At 42.8% G+C, this 13,797-nt stretch overlaps 2 protein-coding genes across 8 annotated transcripts in view; one reads left to right on the forward strand and one right to left on the reverse strand.

The window, feature by feature from the left end:
* The window catches only part of LOC129860845 (disks large-associated protein 4-like), a 159,725-nt gene extending 149,504 nt beyond the window's left edge, over positions 1-10,221 (reverse strand). For 6 of the 7 annotated variants that reach the window (XM_055931689.1, XM_055931684.1, XM_055931691.1 and 3 more), the window contains exon 1: positions 9,868-10,220. The gene's annotated coding sequence lies outside the window, so the exon portion shown is untranslated. Of the gene's footprint in view, positions 1-9,867 lie in introns of all 7 variants that reach the window. The other variant, XM_055931690.1, reaches the window with a different exon arrangement.
* Positions 1-13,797, forward strand: part of LOC129861435 (uncharacterized protein KIAA1755-like) — a 127,393-nt gene that overhangs the window by 45,907 nt on the left and 67,689 nt on the right. The window lies entirely within an intron of this gene.

Here is a 13,797-nt window from a genome sequence, read left to right on the forward strand (position 1 = left end):
ACCTGTTTATTGTTTGGTTGTTAGGGTGGTGTTATTTAAGTTCGTTTAGCCCGTTTATGTTTGTGCGGGCTTGTTTCTCTGTTTGTATGTTGAGGTTGCTATTTTTCATTGGGGTTTTCCACAGACTGGATTTATGTTTCCAGTTTTGGACTTTATTCAAGTTGGAGTTGTACGCCAATGTTTTTTGACGTTACCAGTTGTATTTCTGGTTGGACATTAAAAAGTGGTTTTCCCCGTTACCTTTGCTCTCTGCGCCTGACTCCTTACCTTTGTCCTCATCAATTGTAACAATTTTAGTCATTTAGCAGACGCTCTTATCCAGAGAAAATAGGGTTGAGTGCCTTGCTCAAAGGCACATCAGATTTATCGCCTAGTCAGCTCGGAGATTCAAACCAGCAACCTTTTGGTTATTGGTCCAAGCTCTTAACCGCTAGGCTCCCGTTGTGCCCCCATTATATATCAGAGACATGTTCAGGAAAAGCAGGGATAGAGCAAGCTAGTAGAAGTAACATTATTATTTGAAACCACCACATGCACATTATCTGTATTATATTCCATATTATGCTTTAATCTATTTGTACTGTATTTGTATGTCTCATGTTGTACAGATCATCAGCATGAATATTGAATTCTCTTAGCACTTTGTGACATCGGCTGATGTAAAAAGGGCTTTATAAATACATTTGATTGAAATTTGATTGATCTTGAATTGTCAAGTGGACTAAACTCTCATTAAAATAACATTGTGCCTCTCTTTCAGATCTGCCAAGCACTGCTTCTGACAACTTCTCCCTGTGCTGACCACGATGGACAGTGCCCATGAGAGCTGCTATTGATGGGCTTCTGGCCAAACACCACAGAGAGAAAGACATCCTGAAGCAGGTGGATGGGACATACAGCTCTGCCATCAGCTCTACCACCAGTACAATGGCGATCGGTGGCATTTAAAATTAGGGAGTTCGCTTTTTTGGGGTGGGGGGCATGGCCTTATTTCTATTACAGCATAGACAGTGACACATTCAGACAGTGACACATTCAAGGCTAGGGTCAGTTGGTTATACCTGGAGTACTTCTCCTGTCTTATCCAGTGTCCTGTGTGAATTTAAGTATGCTTTCTCTAATTCTCTCGTTCTCTCTTTCTTTCTCTCTCTCTGAGAACCTGAGCCCTAGGACCATACGTCAGGACTACCGGGCATGACGACTCCCTGCTGTCCCCAGTCCACCTGGCCTTGCTGTTATTCCAGTTTCAACTGTTCTGCCTGCGGTTACGGAACCCCTACCTGTCCCAGACCTGCTGTTTTCAACTCTTAATGATCGGCTATGAAAAGCCAACAGATTTATTCCTGATTATTATTTGACCATGCTTGTCATTTATGAACATTTTGAAAATCTTGCCTCTCTCTAATTTTCTCCTTCTCTCTTTCTTTCTCTCGGAGGACCTGAGCCCTGGGACCATACGTCGGGACTGCCGGGCGTGGTGGCTCCTTGCTGTCCCCAGTCCGCCTGGCCTTGCTGCTGTTCCGGTTTCAGCTGTTCTGCCTGCGGTTATGGAACCGCCACCTGTCCCAGACCTGTTGTTTTTCAACTCTTAATGATCGGCTATGAAAAGCCAACTGAAAATTATCCATGATTATTATTTGACCATGCTTGTCACTTATGAACATTTTTGAACATCTTGGCATAGTTCTGTTATAATCTCCACCCGGCACAGCCAGAAGAGGACTGGCCACCCCTCATAGCCTGGTTCCTCTCTAGGTTTCTTCCTAGGTTTTGGCCTTTCTAGGGAGTTTTTCCTAGCCACCGTGCTTATTCACCTGCATTCTAGCTGTTTGGGGTTTTAGGCTGGGTCTCTGTACAGCACTTCGAGATATTAGCTGATGTACGAAGGGCTATATAAAATAAACTTGATTGATTGATTGATTGAATACCACCTTGCACACACTTGCTTGCATATAACTGATCTAGGGTGAAATCATTAGTCTAAACAGTTACCAATTCAGTTGTTTATTTCCGTTTCATTCTGCTTAAGAAACATTTTTCAACAGAATTGGCAGAATGTATACACCCCTGATCACCCGCACACACAGTTCACTTTAATAGCACCCACATACAAACAGCATGATCACTTTGCCCGTGGTATAATTCCTTCTCGCATGTACATCTCTCCACCTCTGACCTTTTCCCTTCGCTTATGGACTTTTCCAAGCCAAACCTACCATAATCGCTAACCGTTACACAGCCTACATTATTGTCACCATATTAGCTAACGTCATAGTCAACCTAGCTACTTGAACTAACGTGTTAGTAAACCCGCTACAATCATGCAGTAGAGTGTACAGTAGGGATGACCCCATTTAGTCAACTGGTCGATAGTTTGGTTGATAGGCTGTTGGTCGACTGAGATTTCTTTAGTCGAACAGTAGCACAATATATATCATGATGTACCCAATACCCAGTCGGATTCACGCTGATTGGACTGATCCATTGTAGAGGCAGTAGGGATGTCACAGTCTATTCGTCTAAGACATGTGCTACTGAAAGTGTATATGGTTTTATTACATAAGAACAATGGTGCAACACTAATAAACTATTTATTATTTTATAACAAATGCGCTTTCTCCCTCGTCGGATAGCTTTCGCTGTCCACGGTTCTAAAACACATCAGTGCGCTGTTGAATTGGCGCCTTTTCCTAGACCATGTTGCTATGTGTATAATAGCAAAGTTAACCAGGATATTGGTGTTGAGAACAATGCCGCGGAGGCAGCTTCAGAATGAGGAGATGAGAAAACAGCCCTTGCCTTATTGTCTAGGAAAAGGAGGAGAGAGGAAACCCAAACTTAATTAGGTCTATAATCAATAGCCTAACTCTTAAATGTGCCTGGCTTTATAAATCATCAATATATCTACAGAAATAAGACAGATCCTGCTTCTGTTGCCTGTTGGAGTGGTTGTTTAATAGCCTACTGATTCCGTTAGCAACAAGTAAACAATTTCACAATTTCATCTGTTTTTAATCTTTGCTTTGCTGTAATAAAGACGTTACACTTTTTTTTCTCGTTATAACAGCCTCTGGTATAATTTATTTAGTGTTTACACTGTTTAAAATTGTGGAAAAAATTATATTTATAATAATAATAATAACGCTCCTTTTGCTTGATCTCCTTCTTATTGTTATTATTATTATTACTATTATTATTATGATCCTAAGTAATGGCATTATCATTTGTAGGCTTAGTATAGCAGCCTTGTATAACCACCATCGAGCTGTAGGCCTAAGAGCACATCCTGTCTAGTCTTAATACCGTAACTTACTGAGGCCTATATTCAATACTTCTATAGGCTACTATATCAATCACTCATTCGTTCATGTAATCACACAACATACAAGTCATTCATGATTAGTTTGAGGCTAGACTATGATCTGTAAATGTCTAATACCCTTTTTAAAAATTTGTTGAGTGAAATTAGCACTATTCAATTGGAAGTTAGAGTCTTGTCCCATCGCTGCAACTCCAGTACGGACTCGGGAGAGGCTAAGAGCCATGTGTCCTCCGAAACACAACCCTGCCAAGCCACACTGCTTCTTGACACACCGCTCGCTTAACCAGGAAGCCAGCTGCACCAATGTGTCGGAGGAAATGCCGTACAACTTGTGACCGAAGTCAGCATGCATGTGCCCGGCCCGCCACAAGGAGTCGCTAGAGCACGATGGGACAAGGACATGCCGTCCAAAAACCTCCCCTAACCCGGACGGCGTTGGGCCAATTGTGCGCCACCTCATGGGTCACCCGGTCGGGGCCGGCTGCGGCACAGCCCGGGATGGAACCCGGGATTGTGGTGACGCCTCGAGCACTGTGAGGCAGTGCCTCAGATCATTGCCCACTCGGGAGGCCCGAAATTAGCACTGTTTCTATTCGTTTTTTGCTACTGTCTGGTGAGGAAGTAGGCAATATGGAATACATTGGATGAAGGGAGAATTAATGAGTCATCTGTTAATGGATGTACAAACGGAGGGCATCTTCAAAAGACATGGACAACATCAGGGAATAAGCAGGTAAATGTAGAGCCTATCAATGACAAAAGTGGTGCAGAGAAATAACAATTATTTGGATAATATTAGATAGTAGATACATATGTTATGTACTGGACAGGGCTAGCAAGCTGTTTTGAAAACATTGGATCAACTTGAGCAATGAGATCTCAGCTTGCTAGATAGCAGAGCCAACCAAATATACACCTTAGCAAACATTACTTTTGTAAACTAATGTTAGCTTCAACTAATATGGCAAGTACACAGACCTATTTCTCTGTAAATACAATGTTAGATCGAGTCTATGATATTAGTCGGAAGGCTCTGATGCTAGCTAGATAACCAGTCAAGTCTATGGAAGAGACTAGCTAGCTAACAGTAGCATCATCTTTGTAGTGGTTCTACTGAAACAATAATTTTCAAATGTTCATAAATTTGGCCAACAAGCGCATTGCTGTAGCTTTTAGTTTCTGTGAATTTAATTTAGTAATTTTAAACAATTTAATCCACATTTAACAAGATCTCCTCCCTGTTGCCAATGCCTGACAACGCATTGGAAACGGCTCCCACGATACGAAGAGGACTTGGATATGAAGAGGACTTGAAACGTTAGAGTTTGGAATGTGCATAGTCCGCATTAGGTTGCCCAGCAGCTTAGCAGTAACAGTCACTGATTATGTCACAGAGAGAGATGACAATAACATTCGTAAATTCGCTCTGGCTATCTACTCTGATTTCAGAGCACTCTCATCTGAGAAAAAAAAGCATCATTAAACTGTTGCCAGCAGCACAGTTACAGTCACTAACGCTCTGGATAACATGAAAAAAGCCTAACTAGCTCTGCTAGGGTGAGAAAAATGGTTACCATGGAGATTACCCGATTCACTGACTGAACTTCTAGTCAAAAAGATTCCATTTATTTTGGGAGATCGCAAAATAGAACTTCTACATTCAAGACAGGAGAAACAAAATGATTCAGAAAATAATAAAACAAATAAAAGTAAATTTCTTCTCAATTTGTTTCTATTCCTACTTTCTGCAACTCCCCAACGGGCTCAGGAAAGGGGAAGGTCGAGTCATGCGTCCTCCGAAACATGACCCACCAGTCCGCGCTCCTTAACACCCGCCCGCTTAACCCAGAAGCCAGCTGCACCAATGTGTCGGAGGAAACACCGTTCAACTTAGGACCAAAGTCACACTGCAGGCGACCGGTTCGTCACAAAGGAGTCGCTAGAGAGTGACGAGCAAAGTTTTAAAAAAACGGCCTAACCCGGACAACGCGGGGCCAATTGTGCACTGCCCTATGGGACTCCGACTCACAGCCAGTTGTGACACAGCCTGGGATCGAACCGAGGTCTGTAGTGACGCCTCAAGCGCTGTGCCACTTGGGAGGCAAAATTAAGGAAGCTTTAAGGGAAAAGATGAGGGGTAAATTAACTTAAGATGTTTTATGCAACTGGGACTTAGTCTTTGCATTGGTGAGACAGGTTGGTGAATGTCAATTATTCATATTCTGTTTTCCTCCTCCCCCTATGAGCAGCACAGTGGAACATAAATCAGCCAAGCCATCTTTTCATGCATAATTTGCTTGCACAAGTGTTTTTCACCTTACCATTGACTGACTTTACTTGGCTGTTCATCTTGGAAAATTGATAGCGATAGCCCATCGCAGCAATGTTTTTTTCTCTTCTCTTCGAATTTGACGATATCCTGGTACATCAACCAGTTGCCATGGCGCCCTGGTAGTAGCCTAAGCACAGAGCTCCTGTAAATTTCTACATATTTAGTTATTTTTATGTGTTTTCAATTGTTTTTTAATCAGCTCTTTTGTTTTTGATAACATCTGGTTTTTATTGCATATATCTGCTGTTTTTGAGCCACGAACTTGCAGACTGACTGACAGGTTAACACTTTGTGGCTTGGCTAGCTAGTTTTAAAAAATGCATCTGGACACAGTACCATCTATTTTGTTTCATCTGTCAATTCCAGATCTTTTGAGAACATAATTTGAGGAGTCGCCTGAAGCGTGAGAGGAATGGGATATAGAGGAATACAGCAATGCCGAGGCAGAGGGCTCGTAATGAAGACGACTGGCTACTATGGTGAACTTTGTGTGGTGTGCTTTCTGGTGCTGCTGAGGAATCACCCAAGTGGCTGCTACACAGAGTGGAAGAGGAGAAGCCCAGTGGCTATAAGACTACAAGATCATCAGCAGACTCCATCAATATCATCTACCATTCTCTGTCCAGCTCCCTTCACTCAAGCCATGAACTGACCCTCTCTATCTTCAGAGGATGCAGCTTCCAAAGACTAAGCCTCTATTGGTTGACCTGTCATGATATAGGCCTATTGCTTTAGTTGTTTTGCTCATGAAGTGCTTTGTGATTCTATGAAAAGAACTATTGAAATGTCATCAATTAATATTCATTATTGTATAGTGTCCTTGCTGAGATGTCTTGCCATTTCTACATAATGGCCAGTCAGAGGTTACACGCCATTGAGGCTCATGAAACCTGATTAAATGCATTTTACAATGAACACTCTATAACCATGGAAAGGGAGAGAGTCAAACCAAAGCCCATGAATCTCATATCGCAGAAGAAAATATTGTCCCTTCGAGCAATTACTAATAAAACGTTGGTCCCTAAAGTCATGATATGGAATGACTGTGTTTCGCTGTACTCATCTTGACTAAGACAACTGCTTGCAAAACAACCGCCATTCTGGATTTAAGCTAGCTCCTGTTTCCTTAGTTAAAGCTCACTAGCAGTAGCATCATTGCTGTTGATGCCCTGCTGTCAGCAGATACTGTAGAACATTGGCAACCCAGTGACTAAGCAGAGAGAGAACCTTCAGCAGAGAGGGGTGTTTTATTAGTCACTTCAGCCTGATGGAGTAGAAGCCTTCAAACCTCCAGAGTGGCTCCTCGATGTATAGTATTGTACTGTATGTGCATGGTGGGGGTAGCTTGTATGTTACATTCGCCTGAACCTGCAGGTATTACATTTGAATGGAAATGCTCAGCACAGTAATTTAGATAGCATTTTTACAGAAAAAGGTCTATCATACAGACATGCTATGACCTATTCACAGCAAATTCAACACAACAATTTATTCAAAATCTGCGAGGATGGCAGCAATATTTCACAGGGTTAAAACATGCATAAGCAGCGATTCCTCCTGAAATGTCATAGAGTGGGCATCCGCTTAGCAGTCTCAGGGCTATCACAGTTCACAACTGCAGAGGTGACGCCACGGCAGGGCCTTGCCAGATTGAACACTGGCCCACGCAATCAGGCTGGCTTAAAATGTGTAACAAAATATAAAAAATGAAATATTTTGGGCCTCCCCAGTGGCGCAGTGGTCTAAGGCACTGCATTGCACTATAGAACCGGGTTCGATCCCAGGCTGTATCACAACCGGCCTTGATCGGGAGTCCCATAGGGCGGCGCACAATTGGCCCAGTGTCGTTCTGGATTAGGGGAGGGTTTGGCCGGGGGGAATTTACTTGGCTCATCGCGCTCTAGCAACTCCTTGTGGTGGGCTAGATGCCTGCAGGCTGACCTTGGTCATCAGTTGAACAGTGTTTCCTCCAACACATTACGAAGCGCGGTTAGGCGGGTCAGGTTTTGGAGGATGCATGACCCGACCTTTGCCTCCCGAGCCCGTTGAGGAGTTGCAGCGATGAGACAAGATTGAAATTGGGGAGAAAAATACAAAAATAAATTTAAAAAAATAATAATATTGTACAATATTTATTTCCCCTTTTCGTAGGCCTAGATTGCATGGTTGCATTCAAGACAAGGTCGTTTTTATTGATCTCAGGTTGTCAGTGTCGGCAGAGTAGGCCTACAGTTTCATTTTTCTAGTATGCATATAGCCTATTATTAAAGATTCTGATAATATCTACAGAAATGTAAAGTGTTGTAGAATTACATAAAATGTGTTTATAAAAGGCACATTTTCCCCGGATCCTCCTAAACAATGTTCCTCTAGCTGAGGCTGAGCTGCTTCCCCGTCTATGATGTATATTTCATTATGTTTGTTTACAGTCTTCCTGTTTTGTCAGCAGTGTTGTTGTAAGCGGGTTGTAACTTGTGTAGTTGCTACTTGACAAACGACCTAGTAATGGCTTGTTTGCCAAGGAAAAATGGTGGTGTTTCTTAGTCACAGTTATCTTGTGTTATGTGTTAAATGATGCAATGTGATTGCACACATTTTCACTTTAATATGTCTGGGTATGTTTGCTGTATTTTTGCAGGAAATGGTTGGCCCAGTAACTTTTACTCATGCCCAGCCACAAAGGAATTTCTGCCTACACCTCTGCACAGCAGCCCAGAGCTCACTGAAGGCCTGCCTGCAGCAGCAGCTGTGGTGGGCATCAGAGTAGAGCACCACCAAGCTGCCACACTATGACATCCCTCAATATGCTCTGTGAGGATTTGTTGCCGACTCGATCTGCGGATGACTTATTATTCACTCCTCCAATGACAAAATGGGCTTTTAATTGCGGGAAGTCCTGTCGGGCAACAACAGCGGCTCAGGCCTCGACCAACGCAAACTCATCCCATCGATCTACCCTGACTTCCCCTGGCCTCCTCTGACTGAGGTGAGTGAGCCAGATTACATTAAGACATCTACCAAGGGGAAGGCTGTCCTGCAGTCCTTCTATACTGTCTCAATAGGTCTGTGTGTTGCTGTGTTAGATCTCATACAGTATGTTTCTCGAATGTTATGGTATGCTTCACCCACAATTGGGATTTGCCCTAAAGCTTTTGTGTTATTACATTTGCAAAATGTCAATAACAGTAAACCTCAGATAATTTAGCTGGAGTGCAAGGATTAGTCTCTTATAAAAACAGAACCACTTTTTCAACTACTCGATCAATTGGAGTAGAGATGGGACAGTATAGAGAAGGGGTAATAAAAAGAGAGAGATATTGTGCACTACTGAACCTATTTACATTGCTTTTGAGGATTTGGATTACCTGACAGTAATCAGGGGAAATTATAGCATATTGAACAGGCTATAGGCTTAGAGACAAACTGACATCAGGGAAAACTTCTGGGTACATAAGGATACATTCCCTATATCCACACAAATTTGGACATTCTACTGATTTCCCTGAGTAAATTATGCTCTTGAGTTTGACAAGATGGTGTGGTATATACACTATACAGTACAAGCTCCATACATTGAAATCAAAGGTGAATACCATCCCCATCCAAGTCTCAATCACCTCTATTAATGCGCATTATAAAACGGGTGGTTCGAGCCCTGAATGCTGATTGGCTCAAAGCCGTATACCAGGGGTATGACTAAACAATACTTTTTACTGTTCTAATTATGTTGGTAACCAGTTTATAATAGCAGTAAAGCACCTCGGGGGTTGTGGTATATGGCCAATATACCACGGCTAAGCGCTGTATCCAGGCATTCTGCGTTGTGTTGTGCCTAAGAACAGCCCTTAGCTGTGATTTATTGGCATATACCACAACCCCTCGGCCTTATTGCTTAATTATACTTTGTCCAATATCAATAATCAAAACGTCACTGTTAAATTGGATGGTATTAGCTACAATACTAATTAACTGCACATAGGCACATAGTGTAGAGACGTGCAAATATCCATAGGCTACTTTTGTTCATACATTATTGTTACATACATTATTCGTTCCCCGAACGTAAAGTTATGTGAAATGTAGCCAACTTAACTTAACATGAGATCACCCGCAGTCTGTCAGCCTATCCATGTATCTCTACTGCAAAATTGTAACACAATTCGGATATCTCACAACATTCCTCACAGAGTCGCCCAAACATTCAATAGCCTACCTTATTTCATCGTTGACTGTTCGATGTTAGATGGGTGTCGGTCGCACAATATTTGATATTCTGTAATTCCGTTTTATCTGCAATATGAGTGATGAGAAGGAAAACGGTACTGGTCTAAAAGATCACGCAGGTTAGATTGGCGGTCCTTCTCATTCGAATCGAATCAACAATGTCTTCTGGTGCCCGCCGTATTGCCCCACTGCGTGTCGAAGGATAAACGACGCTAAATTGGAGCTCGCCGGCTCACGGTGGTAAATGAAGCAGAGAGGCTCATTCACGTTTGCATTGGAGATGCAGTTCTGTGGCAGTTGGTGATGCTGCTGCTGCGCTGGTCGTTTGGTCCGTGCAGACATGGGATTAGAGGTGGGGGTGGGGGCAGTGGGCAACACAGGGCCCTGAAACAGAGAATTTCAAGAATCACTATCAGCTCAACAAGCTGTCCTTTACAACAAGAATCTGCATTTTGACACGACAGTCATGGCAATCAATGTTGAAACAAAATACTCCATATATGTTTACTTAGCATGTACAACAACATAAAATATAGTGAGGTGGATGTCATTTTATGAGCATGACCCTTAGATTAAAATAATCTGCATTGTTAAAGTTTATTTTAGCAAAAGCACACTTTGAAGTGTGTGCATGTGTGTGTGTTTGGTATTCCTATCCTTGTGGGGACCAGAAGTCCTCATACGGATATTAAAACAAGATGGGTACATTTGCCGGTTCGAAAAAGGAAAAAGTGTGTGTGTGTGTGTGTGTGTGAGAGAGAGAGTGTGGGGTAATAAAAAGGAGAGAGGGGGATTTGTTTTACTAAAAACGTTATAAATATTCAGTGATGATACATTTTGGATGGGCAGGGGCATTCCAGGTCCTGAAAGATAAACCATGTTTTCTTTTTATTACTACTAGTTCTTTAATACCATCCCCAAGTCACATATCCATAAAAAATATCATAAACGATATTTGCCCTGGTCTAACCACTTTCATCATGTTGCATTACAATAAAGGTCCAACCCCAGATTCGTCCATCGGATTGCCAGATGGTGAACCGTGATTCCTCACTCCAGATAAGCATTTCCACTGCTCCGGAGTCCAATGGTGATGAGCTTTACACCACTCCAGCCGACGCTTGGCATTGCTCATGGTGATCATATGCTTCATGCTTCATGCTTCATGCTTCATGAAGCTCCCGATGAACAGTTCTTGTGCTGACGTTGCTTACAGCGCTGTTTGGAACTCGGTAGTGAGTGTTGTAACCAAGGACAGACAATTTTTACGCGCTTCAGCACTCGCCGGCCCCATTCTGTGAGCTTGTGTGGCCTACCACTTCGCTGCTGAGCTGTTCTTGGTCCTAGACATTTCCACTTCACAACAACACTTACAGTTGACCGGGGCAGCTCTTGCAGGGCAGAAATTTTACAAACTCACTTGTTGGAAAGGTGGCATCCTATGATGGTGCCACATTGAAAGTCACTGAGCTCTTCCGTATGGCCATTCTACTGCCAATGTTTGTAGAAGGAGACTGCATGTCTGTGTACTTGATTTTATACACCTGTCAGCAACGGGTGTGGCTGAAGTAGCCAAATCCACAAATTGCAAGGGGTGTCCACATACTTTTGTATATATAGTGTATAGCTCAGCAATAATGTCATTTCTCCTTGAAGCAGCAGCAAATATAGACTTTGCGAGATGAAAGGCTTCAATTGATTAAATATTAATTTGATTATGTGGTGATCATTTAAATGGCTAAATTAATGGAGCAACAGCAGGCTTGCCTCAACCCTAATCGTAGCTTAATTTCCACATCCCGGTTCCACCCTAACCCTCAACCTTAACCCTAACCCTAGCTTCATGTCCACATCCCGGTTCCACCCTAACCCTCAACCTTAACCCTAATCCTAGCTTCATTTCCACATCCTGGTTCCACCCTAACCCTCAACCTTAACCCTAGCTTCATGTCCACATCCCGGTTCCACCCTAACCCTCAACCTTAACCCTAACTTCATGTCCACATCCCGGTTCCACCCTAACCCTCAACCTTAACCCTAGCCCTAGCTTCATGTCCACATCCCGGTTCCACCCTAACCCTCAACCTTAACCCTAACCCTAGCTTCATGTCCACATCCCGGTTCCACCCTAACCCTCAACCTTAACCCTAACCCTAGCTTCATGTCCACATCCCGGTTCCACCCTAACCCTCAACCTTAACCCTAACCCTAGCTTCATGTCCACATCCCGGTTCCACCCTAACCCTCAACCTTAACCCTAGCTTCATGTCCACATCCCGGTTCCACCCTAACCCTCAACCTTAACCCTAACCCTAGCTTCATGTCCACATCCCGGTTCCACCCTAACCCTCAACCTTAACCCTAACCCTAGCTTCATTTCCACATCCCGGTTCCACCCTAACCCTCAACCTTAACCCTAACCCTAACACTAGCCTCAACCCTAACCCTAGCTTCATGTCCACATCCATGTTCAACCCTAACACTAGCCTCAACCCAAACCCTAGTCAGACAAACATTTGTTGTCGTTTCAAACTCAATGAAAGTCTCTATGGGCCATTCTTTTTACCATAATAACTTTTTATTTGCCCTCTATTCTAAGTCTATAAACTTTACCTTCCAATGGCCTGTATACAAATAATTATTCACTTGTATAAGCAGGTAGAATGTGTTTTTTGTCAGGCATCATGCTTTTTTGTAACCCTGGGGAATGCAATGTAAAAAATACTGTGTCGGTGAAATACTATCCCATGGTTCTTTATGTGATTGAATTTTCTACGATTTTTAACTTTATTTATGAATCCTGACATAATCGAAATCCTGACACACACGGTTGGACAGTGTTAGCTTGCACCATTCGCCTGCAGTGTGATTAATTCCCAGTTTGAAATTGAACTGACAAACAACGACGAACTATCCTCTCCTGAGAAATGCCCTATTGGCGGAACATTAAGGATGCTTGATTTGATAAGACCATGACTAACATCTTGGCATCTAGTCTGAGGGTAAATTTGTAAATTAACCAAGTAGCAGCCAATGGGTGAGTTATAAACTAAAGGGTGATTAGACAAAGTTTTGTCACGTCCCTTACAAAGACACACAGTTAATTCTCCCTTTCAGCTTAGCTAAAGAAGAATTGTTGCAGAGAGGTGGAAAGGTAGACAGACACGACACAGCTGTGGCAGGATGCATGATTGTGTCAGCCACATCATGTCTCTGGTCACAGATCTGGTTATTGCTACATAGTCTCTGCTTGAGTCCAGAAAATGTAGATGTACAGCCTGTACATCATACAGTACAGTAGGGATGGGCAACTTTGATGGTGGTGGGGGCCACAGAAAATCTGAACTCATCATGAGGGGGCGCAGTGGCTCGTGGGTCCGCGTACCCACATCCATACCCACACATGCAGCCAGAGCCGGCTCTAGCCTTTTGGGGACCGTAAGCAAAATAATGTCATCAAGTTTTTTGCCATAAAGTGGAGAGAAATGTTTGCAGTTTTTAATATGATATCTGAGTGAGAGTGACTCACAAAATCAATGGGGGGCAGTCGGTAATTCAACCATGATTAAGTTTAGATAGCTGTCTAGACTAATTTACCAATCCAAAATGTTTTAGCTGACATGGGATAATTGAGTGACTGTCAGTGACTGACATGACAAGAGAAAAACTGCTGATGCACAACCAAATTTCCAAATTGCACCTTGTGTACTGTACTATTCTTTCTTTCAGCATTTAGTACAAACAGCATTGCACAGTGATCATCAAGCTCTGTGCTGATTGGATGGGAAACCAAAAAATGGTTGACAATTGACAAGCTATAGGGTAATCAGACTTGTCTCCTCCATTTCTCTCCACTGCTTTATTTTCTCAATTTGTGTGCACTGGGTCATGTGCAGAAACCCTGTTTTTGATACCTTGG

The sequence above is a fragment of the Salvelinus fontinalis genome, chromosome 8 (genome assembly GCF_029448725.1).
Source record: "Salvelinus fontinalis isolate EN_2023a chromosome 8, ASM2944872v1, whole genome shotgun sequence".
Taxonomy (NCBI): domain Eukaryota; kingdom Metazoa; phylum Chordata; class Actinopteri; order Salmoniformes; family Salmonidae; genus Salvelinus; species Salvelinus fontinalis.